The 9,923-nt window shown below is 24.7% G+C and overlaps 1 pseudogene across 1 annotated transcript; it reads right to left on the reverse strand.

The window, feature by feature from the left end:
• Positions 1-1,293: 1,293 nt before the first annotated feature.
• Positions 1,294-2,780, reverse strand: LOC114183827 (cyanidin 3-O-galactoside 2''-O-xylosyltransferase FGGT1 pseudogene; annotated as a pseudogene). The gene has a single exon (XR_014994730.1). The product of XR_014994730.1 is annotated as a cyanidin 3-O-galactoside 2''-O-xylosyltransferase FGGT1 pseudogene (transcript).
• Positions 2,781-9,923: the final 7,143 nt, after the last annotated feature.

A 9,923-nucleotide genomic window follows, 5' to 3' on the forward strand; every position in this document is an offset into this window, starting at 1 on the left:
TTCACTTCCAACAATCAAGTCATTTTCCAAATATCTTTTAAAGAATTATGTAACTCTGATTTCTCATTTTGAATGAGGATAAGTAGGATTAAGGTCAATCCTTGTCGGACCCAAAAAACCAAAAGTATTTTTATTTCCTTTATATATTTTGTTCTTATTATTTTCAAGGAAGATTAACATTTTGAAAATCAAATAAACTTTGCATGTTTAATTAAAGGTACAGCTGTCAGGCAATGCTAACACCTTCCTTACACGTAATCGACTCTCGAACCCAAAAATTTGGTTTTTCGCAGACTTGTTTTATCTTCATGATTTTCCATAGTTTTCTATAATAAACTATAGTGGCGACTCCAAAATCTCTTTTCAAACTAATTTCATTTTTGGTATGTCATCCCGTTGCAATTTTGATTGCGACAATATCTATTACATAATTTATTCGTAAGTGCGAATATTTTTATCGTCCATATGTATGATCTATTAACATGAAGGTTATAATATCTCCATATGAAGTAGTAGTAGTAATCCCTTTTCTTAAATACTTATGAGATAATGTTCATCTATCCAATAAAGTTCTCTTAGTCAAATAGAGTTCTATTAGTCAATTGTGTGTGGAAAGATATATCATAATCTAAATATGAAACTTGGAGAAACTTAGATGATAGGATAAAAACGTCATTCAACTCAAGGTGGTCGAGGAATCTAAGAAAGATATGGACTGAAAATCATTTATTGAAAAATGATAAATATATTTATTATTTTCATATGTTGGTAAACTATATTTTGTTGAAGTAGTATAATTATTGTTTAACTTCAAATATTAACAAACATATTAATTGTAACACATCTAAACATTACATAACAATTAAAAGGTCTTCTGAAAACTCCATAATCATCGCCAACCTTGTGATAACATGAAAAATCAATTATCATTTGACTATGATGGAGAAAAACATCCTACTTTTTTTTAAAGACCACAACACTTTGTTGAACAAGTTCAATACTTTTGCTAAACTAGTATGGGTTAAAGTCTAAATAAATAGTGTCAAGTTGATGTATGCAATTTTAGTGATATACATTTATCACTACTCTTATTTATCCGAAGTTTTAAGACAAATGACTTACATGTAGCGAATCCAGGATTAGGTTCTAGAAAGATGAATAACTTGGTGAGAGAAAATTAACACAAATTTTTAGAGTAATTTATCAATTTTAATATAAAGTCATCACTATGAAAGAAATAATTAAGAGGACAAAATCATAATATGGAATGGGAAAATTGGAGAAGAGATTGGGTTAAACAATAACTTTCTCCTTTTTAATTTTAAATGACATATTAATCTATAGAATATTTTTTTAAAATTTGAAAATCACACGACTAAATCTTGAAGCTTTTGACAAAAGTCATCAATACAATTTGACTCTAAATCATGACTTATCAAGAAATTCCTCAATTTTGCATGATTTTCTCTAACCTCTCTTCCAACACCATTCTCCTCATCCATCACAATCTCCACTGCTTTGCACACACTCTCCTTTCTGAACAAACCATCTTCTTCACCTTTCTCCACTTCAACCCCAACCTTCAAGTTGCTACCCAACATCCTAGCATTAATGACTTGGTCACTATCAAGTTGTGGCAATAACACCATTTGACACTTATTTACTAATGCCTCAGTTAACGAACCAGCACCACAATGAGTTATGAAACAACCAACTGATGGGTGTTCCAAAATCAATTGTTGTTGTATCCATCCATTGTGAACAATCCCTCTCCCCTCAACCCTTTCCTTAAACCCTTCTGGCAGTGCAGCGTCAATTGTCTCAAACCCAATTGGAACTTTTACAACAACCAAAAATGGAAGTCCTGTAAGTTCAAGACCCAGTACCAATTCTTGGAATTGATCATGTGATAATTTCCATTCACTCCCAAGAGCACAGAAAACCATAGAGCCATCCTTGAACCTTCCAAGCCACGCACTCCATTTTTCCTCTAAAATAGTGTTGGGTGACTCAGGTATGATAGGTCCTGAAAGGAGAATAGACTTTCCAAATTGCTCCGCAAGGTAGTCAACATAAGGCCCCTCAATTTCTCTACAACCTTTGAACCCAATTGCATCTGATAAGGTTAAACCACCATATATGCGGTCATAAAAGAGAACACCACTACCAAACTCCCAATTCCTCTTAGAAACAAGAAACTTAGCTTCATGTGCATGGAGTTTGATAGATGATACGGGGTAATCAAGAGGGGGTTGCATGAGGTCAAGTTCAGTTAAGGCACCCTTGTGGTTCATCCTTTGAGGGGCTGTTGTGTAAGATATTGTCGCAGGGCTAACAATCATGTATTGAAAGGATTTGATCCCTAAGCGAGAAGTAATGTTTGGAAGCCAATATGTGAAGTCAAAGAAAACAATTTGCGGCTTTAGTTGATTGAGGAGAAGCTCTATATCCCTCTCAGTGCGGTCCATAGCTGTCATAATGAGTGGACCTAGAGAGAAGGATACATCGGAAGTGGTTTCTGCACCATGAGGAAGGCCTTCAACATGAGGAACATTGATAGGGTAAAAGGTGATGAGATGTGGGAAGAGGTTGAATTGCTCTAACTTGGATTGGGTTCTTCTAGGGATGAAGAAGGAGATTTTGTGTCCTCTTTTTGCTAATTTGTTGGAGAGGTGGAGATAAGGTGTTAAATGTCCCATGGCAAACCATGGAAACATTGCTATGTGCAAAGAAGGTGCATCCATTTTTTCTGTGTCCAACTTGCTGCTTCCCTACTGCATATTCAAATATATAAAACCAAGTTTTCTACCTAAATCATTGATTGCATATTCAAATATATAAAACCAACTTTTCTACCTAAATCATTCATTTATTGGTATGATGCAATCATTGAAAAACATGTAAACTTAAAATATCATACGTTGATATTAACGCTACTTTGGACCTTTCTAAGAAATAATGGGGGTTTGTTAAATTGAGTGCGTTGTCTATAAGTTTTGCAACAATTTTTTTTTTTTTTATCTTTATAAGGGATAAGAGAGAAAGTATACTAAATAAAACCCAAAGTAATGGTCTTTATGGGTAATGGCACTTTAACCTTGTTAAAAATTTATACCATTATTCTACAATCCATTTTATTAATTTTTATTTTGATAATTTAATTTATATTTTATAGATAACTTCCTTTAATACTTATTATTATTATTATTTAAAGAAGCTAAATGGGTGTAACATTTATTCGTCGGAATAAAGTTGCCATTAGTTGTGATTCTTGTCGTATTTATTTGTTTCATCAATTTAGGACGAAAGTATTAAATTGGAGCATGTCTTATTCTAATCCCATTTGCACCTACTTTATTCCCCCCAGCTACACATCAGTTGCATACGTTCATGATCCATAATTTAGCTTCTTCTTTTTTTTTGTTTGATTTTAAATATTTGTTGTTTGATTCTAACTAGCATTCGGTAGACCAAACCATTATTATTATTTTTTTAATTTATGAAAATGTTTGTGTATTTTTAATTAAAATTGACGTCAAAGTAAAGAAAAATGAAAATATACGGGACGCAGATTTCAAAGTAAAAAAAAAATCATTTCTATAGGATAAATATTACACTTTCTTCTTACCGTACAAATAAATACACTATAATCAATAGATAGGATGAATGAATTTTGAGCAAAATGTGTAAACAATACATATAATTAATCAAAATGCAATAACAACAATATTCACAGAAAAGAAAATATGAAAAACTTATTAATAAAGTGTAAATATTGTTTTTTTTTTCTTTTTGAAACATCAAATGAAGATCCAACAATTGAAAAGAATAATCATCTACGAACCAACTAAGATAACTTGAATCCAGCATTGAATTTATTTTTAGTGAATTTTTGTCAATAAAACAAACATCTTATAAGTAAGGAGAAAGAAGACATGTACCTTTTTTTGCAGCTATTTCATTATTTGGACTAGATTTTTTTTGTCATTAATCTATCCGTTAAATTTTATTAATTGAATGTTCGCATATTATTTTTAAAAATAAAGATATTACTCGAAATATGAAAGTAAAACGATAAATTATTGAAGAAAATAAATTACAAATAAAAAATAGAAGAAAAGGATAAAGTACTCAAATATAAATTATTCCAGTGGAGTGGTTGAGAATATTCTAGTAGCTCGATGAGCATCCTTATGACTTAAGATTTATATGGATAATTTACACGTCTCAACTCTTATTATAAAATACATTATCCAAATAGCGTCCCTCAATATTAAGTTTCTCATGCCATACTTTTAAAGAATGAACATTGGACCATCATCAATGGTTGGTTGAGATAAAATACGAAGATTAGTGGTAAAAAGTAGTTATTATGAAGAAATGAAATAGTTAAAATTGTTGGAAATCAATAAAAATATTATCGTCTTTATTTTCAAGAATCATTCTAATAATAGAAAAATTAGATAAAAATAAGGTTAAAATACTTTTTTCTCCCGATTTTCGTTAAGTTTTGTCAAATAAGTCCTAATTTTGGTTTTGTGTTCCAAATTTTCGTCAATTTTGTTCAATTGAATTTTTTTTGCTAACACCGTTTAAATCATTAACGACCATGAACAGTGTCAAGTGACACGTGTCACTTCATTTTTTTTTTAAACTAGTGCCATACCCGTGCGTACGCACGAGTGTTGTGTTTTTTCTCTTTTTCTTTTAATTTTCTGTTTGTAAAATAAAAAAACATTAGTTATATTTACAGTAAATAATTATTTTATATATATTATTATACAATATTATTGTTTACACGAATAATAATAATAATAATAATGAATATTAGAGCTATATATTATTAGAATTAGGATGGATAAATGTTACTTTAATATTTGTCATTATAATTTTTAATAAAGTAATTTAAAATTGATTACAAATCACTTTATATATTTTGTTAATTACTTGGAATTAAAATATATTATATTTTTTAATAGATTACTCTAAAATTGCTTACAAATAATTAGGGATGTAAAAAAAATTCGTACCCGCAGGTATCCGTGGATAAAACCCGCAACGGGTAAGAAATGGATATTAAAAATGGATACCCGCTACCCGCAGGTATGCGTATTTTTAATACCCGCATGTTAACGGGGCGGGTACGGGTATCATAGTATCCGTACCCGTGGATATCCGTACCCGCTAAACTTAACCCTTATATATATATATATATATATATATATATATATATATATATATATATATATATATATATATATATATATATATATTAAAAAACAGTATGAGTCTTCATTCAATAATGGTGGTCAGATTCTTATCCCACAAATGAGTAAATTACTTCCATATACTGTGGAGGCATTGATGTGTCTCTAGGACTGGTTATGGACCAACATGGAAGGTAAAGAAATTAACACTTTTACTTAGATATTTTAATTACGTGATTGTTAGAAATTTTTACTGAACTTCTTATGTTTTAAGGCTCTTCTAGATTAAAATTGGACAACCACGAAACTTTATACAATGTTGCAAGAGGTAGACATTGATGAAGTTAGTAATTTCTTTAATATTTTATTCAAAAATAAACTACAATATAAATTGATAGTGATTTTTTATTTGTTTGTTTTTCAAGAATCAATCAGAGAAAGGGGACTTGTTGATCTAAGCACTAATTATGGTTAAATATTTATTTTTTAAAATATTTTTGTAAATACCCGCGGGTACCCGTGGATACCCGCTGATATGAAAAAAATAGACGGGTACCCGCATAACGGATACCTGACGGATATGGATACGAGTACGGGACGAATATTTATCCAGCGGGTAGGGTACGGGGAGCTACTACCCATACCCTACCCGCCCCATTGACATCCCTACAAATAATCATAGATATTTTATTAGATGGAATAATAAAATATTATGTTTTTTAATTACTAACTAATAAATAAATTGGTTACAAATAATATTATGGTTATTATTATTGTGATATTTATATATTAAAATGTCACCTGATTATTAGTTATTATAATCTTTGGAGGGATATAATAATTAAAAGTTTAAATATAGTTGCAAAAGTGAGGAATTGTTTTTTTTAATATATTAGAATACAAAATTACAAACATTGAGAGTGATAGATGGGAAATGATGTTTTTAATATTTAAATATAATTTTTATATTTAAATATAACAATAATTATATAAATAATTTGATAATATTTAGATGTACATTTATTTGCTTTAAATTATAAAATTGATTAATGATATGTAATTAGACCATATAAAAGGTTGAAGTGGAGTTTACACTTTTCAATATAAAATATAAACATAAGATATTTTAAAATTTCTAAATGAGAAGAATAACAATACAATAATGATAATGATAATTATTATAATACTAATACAAAATAATAGTACTATTATTAATAACATTAATATTAATAATAAAAGTAATAATAATACTGAATATTTATTAATACTAATATTAACACTGATAATAATAATAATAATAATAATTCAAATAATTTAAATAATAATAATATTATGGATTTTGTGAAAAAGAATAATCGTATAAAAATAATTAAATAACTAATCACAAGTATTCTTAATAATAAATAATATTTATTTCAGAATAATAATAATTTTTTTTAATAATAATGTTAATAATAATACTAATGTAATACAACTAATAATAAAAAGTAATGGTTGGTATTGAAACATACTCATGTGTTTAGGGTTATTATTATTTTTTAAAATTATATTAAGAAAGTTAATATAATTATAAATAATATGATATTTTTTTTACTAATATATAATCAAAGAATTAATGTTAGTTGTGCACAAACTCACATCACTTACATGTATATAATTTGTAATTTAATTATATGTCTTAACTTATGAAATTATTTTTAAAAGTATACTTTATATAATCTATATAATATTTTATGATTATATTAGATATATTAAAGTTAACTCCTTTGTATCTAAAGTCTCTGCAAATGGTATAAGAAAATTTCTCTGGTCAATTAATTAATGATATGTAAACATGTCAAAGTGAGCCAACCCAGCTCACACGGGTTGGCTCACCACGAGCCGGGTTGAAAATGAGTGAACCCAACCCAGCTCACTTTCCAGAAATATTCATTAATACTAATAATATTAATTAAAATAATAATAATAATAATAATAGAATAATCTAGAATTATATATATCGTACAAAATAATAATAATAACAATAGTAATAGAAGAATAATAGTAATATTGTTAAATATTCATTAAATACTAATCACTTTAACACTAATAATATTAATATATTATTAATTATGTATAGTAAAATAACATTGTTGTATGATTAAAATTTATAATTAAAAATTGTAATCATATACTATATATTATATTAAAATAAAATACATATTCACGGTCATTATTAAAATAAAATATAGAGATATTATGCATTACATAACCGATACAAAATAAATACAACAAAAGGTTTGAATTGAGTTTATAACAATAATTAAAAAGAATTGGCCGAATGAAATTTAAAAAAAAGTTAGATGTACATAGAGAGTCAATGTTTCTTTTGTTTTTTCTTTTTAATTTATATTTAAGTTTATAATTATATATAGTTATAAAATAATATTTTAAAAGAGAGTTTGATGATAAAAAACCTAAAACATTAATTATGGGTATTTATTATTTAGTGACACATTAATTAAAAAATAATAATATTATTTGAATATTAATTTCTTTAAATAAATGTAATGGATAAATATTTGTTACAGATTTTAAAGATAAAGTTTTACTGTGTTTAATGTCACACAATTACAACAGAGATAAAACAGAGACTTAATGGTATATTTATTTAGCATATGTTGAATCAAATTTAAGGTTAATCATGTAATTGTGCACTCAACCAAATCCAATCATTAAAAATAGTTTTTTTTTTTCTACTAACATTCTAAATATGAAAATAATAAAGTGTAATAAATTTATTAATTTTCAATAAATATAAATTCAATCTTCATTGAGTGTTAAAATTATAGCATTAATAAATTGATAAATAAAGAAATAAATTAAAATAAAATATAACAATTGATTATATTTATAATAACAAACAGTAATAGTAAAAGTAACATTAATAATTAAAATGAATATTAATTATCGATAAATAGATTATAAATTAAGAAAGACGTCGTGAATCGATTCTTGAATTTTTTTTTCCATAATCAACTAATAACTATGATTAAAATAGTTCATCAACACGGTATTTATAAAAATAAAGTAATATTAAAACTAACATTGTAAATGAAAATAGTGAAATGTAATAAATATATTTAATAAATATTGATTAAGATTTTTTGAGTAATAATTAAAGAAATAATTTAAAATAAAATATATTTATTGATTAAAATAATAATAAAAAAACAATAGTAATTATAATAGTATTATTAATTACCGATTAAAACTTCGTTTATAATTAAAGAAATTTAAAATTATTAATAAAATAAACTAATTGATAAAATATTTTAGAAATTAATCATGCAATTATTAATTATAAATGTACAAATTTAAAAGATTTCAAAACGTATAGAATAAAAATAATTCACTGATAATTAAAAATTAAAAACAATTAATAGAATTAATTAATCAGCTAATGAAAAGATTTAAAAAATAATCATGATTGATTGTATAAATCAATCCGATGTTTTACATATGAGCACAATTAATTATAAATTTAGTATTAGTATAAAAAATAAAATCTTGTTACATTAATTGCTGTTGTTATATGTTGTGATTTTGTTTTATTAGTTTTATAATTAATAAAATAAGCAAATTAAAAATAATTAATAAAATAAATTAATTGGTAAAAAATCTTTAGAAGTTAATTGTGTAATTATTAATATAAAATATATAATTATACCGTATTTATAAAAATAAAGTAATATTAAAACTAACATTGTAAATGAAAATAGTGAAATGTAATAAATATATTTAATAAATATTGATTAAGATATTTGAGTAATAATTAAAGAAATAATTTAAAATAAAATATATTTATTGATTCAAATAATAATAACAAAAACAATAGTAATTATAATAGTATTATTAATTACCGATTATAACTTCGTTGATGATTAAAGAAATTTGAAATTATTAATAAAATAAACTAATGGATAATAACTTTTTAGAAATTAATCATGCAATTATTAATTATAAATGTATAAATTTAAAAGATTTCAAAACGTATGGAATAAAAAAAATTCACTCATAATTAAAAATTAAAAACAATTAATAGAATTAATTAGTCCGTTAATGAAAAGATTTAAAAAATAATCATGATTGATTGTATAAATCAATTTGATTTTATAAATCAATCTATGTTTTACATATGAGCACAATTAATTACTAAATTTAGTATTAGTATAAATAATAAAATCCTGTTACACTGTCGTTATTATATGTTATGATTTGGTTTTATTAGTTTTATAATTAATAAAATAAGCAAATTAAAAATAATTAATAAAATAAATTAATTGATAAATCTTTTTTAGAAATTAATTGTGTAATTGTTAATATAAAATATACAAATTTAAAAGATTTCGAAACATATACAATAAAGGAAAAAATCACTAATAATTAAAAAATTAAAAATAATTAATAGAATTAATTGATTAATTAATAACAAAAATTTAGAAATAAATCGTATAAATCAATTATAAGTTATAATCAATAATTAATATAATCAATAATAATGTTTAATCAAGATTACGTAAAAATGTTTAATCATAAAGTAGATATTACGTGTAATATCTATATTAAGTCGTAAGAATTGTACATCCGAGGAAAAAAAAATATTACAAAGAAGTCAATTGGATGATATAACTTTTTTATAATTCCAACTTTTATTGCTTTTATATAAAATGTTAT

This window comes from Vigna unguiculata, chromosome 5 (genome assembly GCF_037176805.1).
Source record: "Vigna unguiculata cultivar grain cowpea cultivar isolate G323 ecotype 2 chromosome 5, ASM3717680v1, whole genome shotgun sequence".
NCBI lineage: Eukaryota > Viridiplantae > Streptophyta > Magnoliopsida > Fabales > Fabaceae > Vigna > Vigna unguiculata.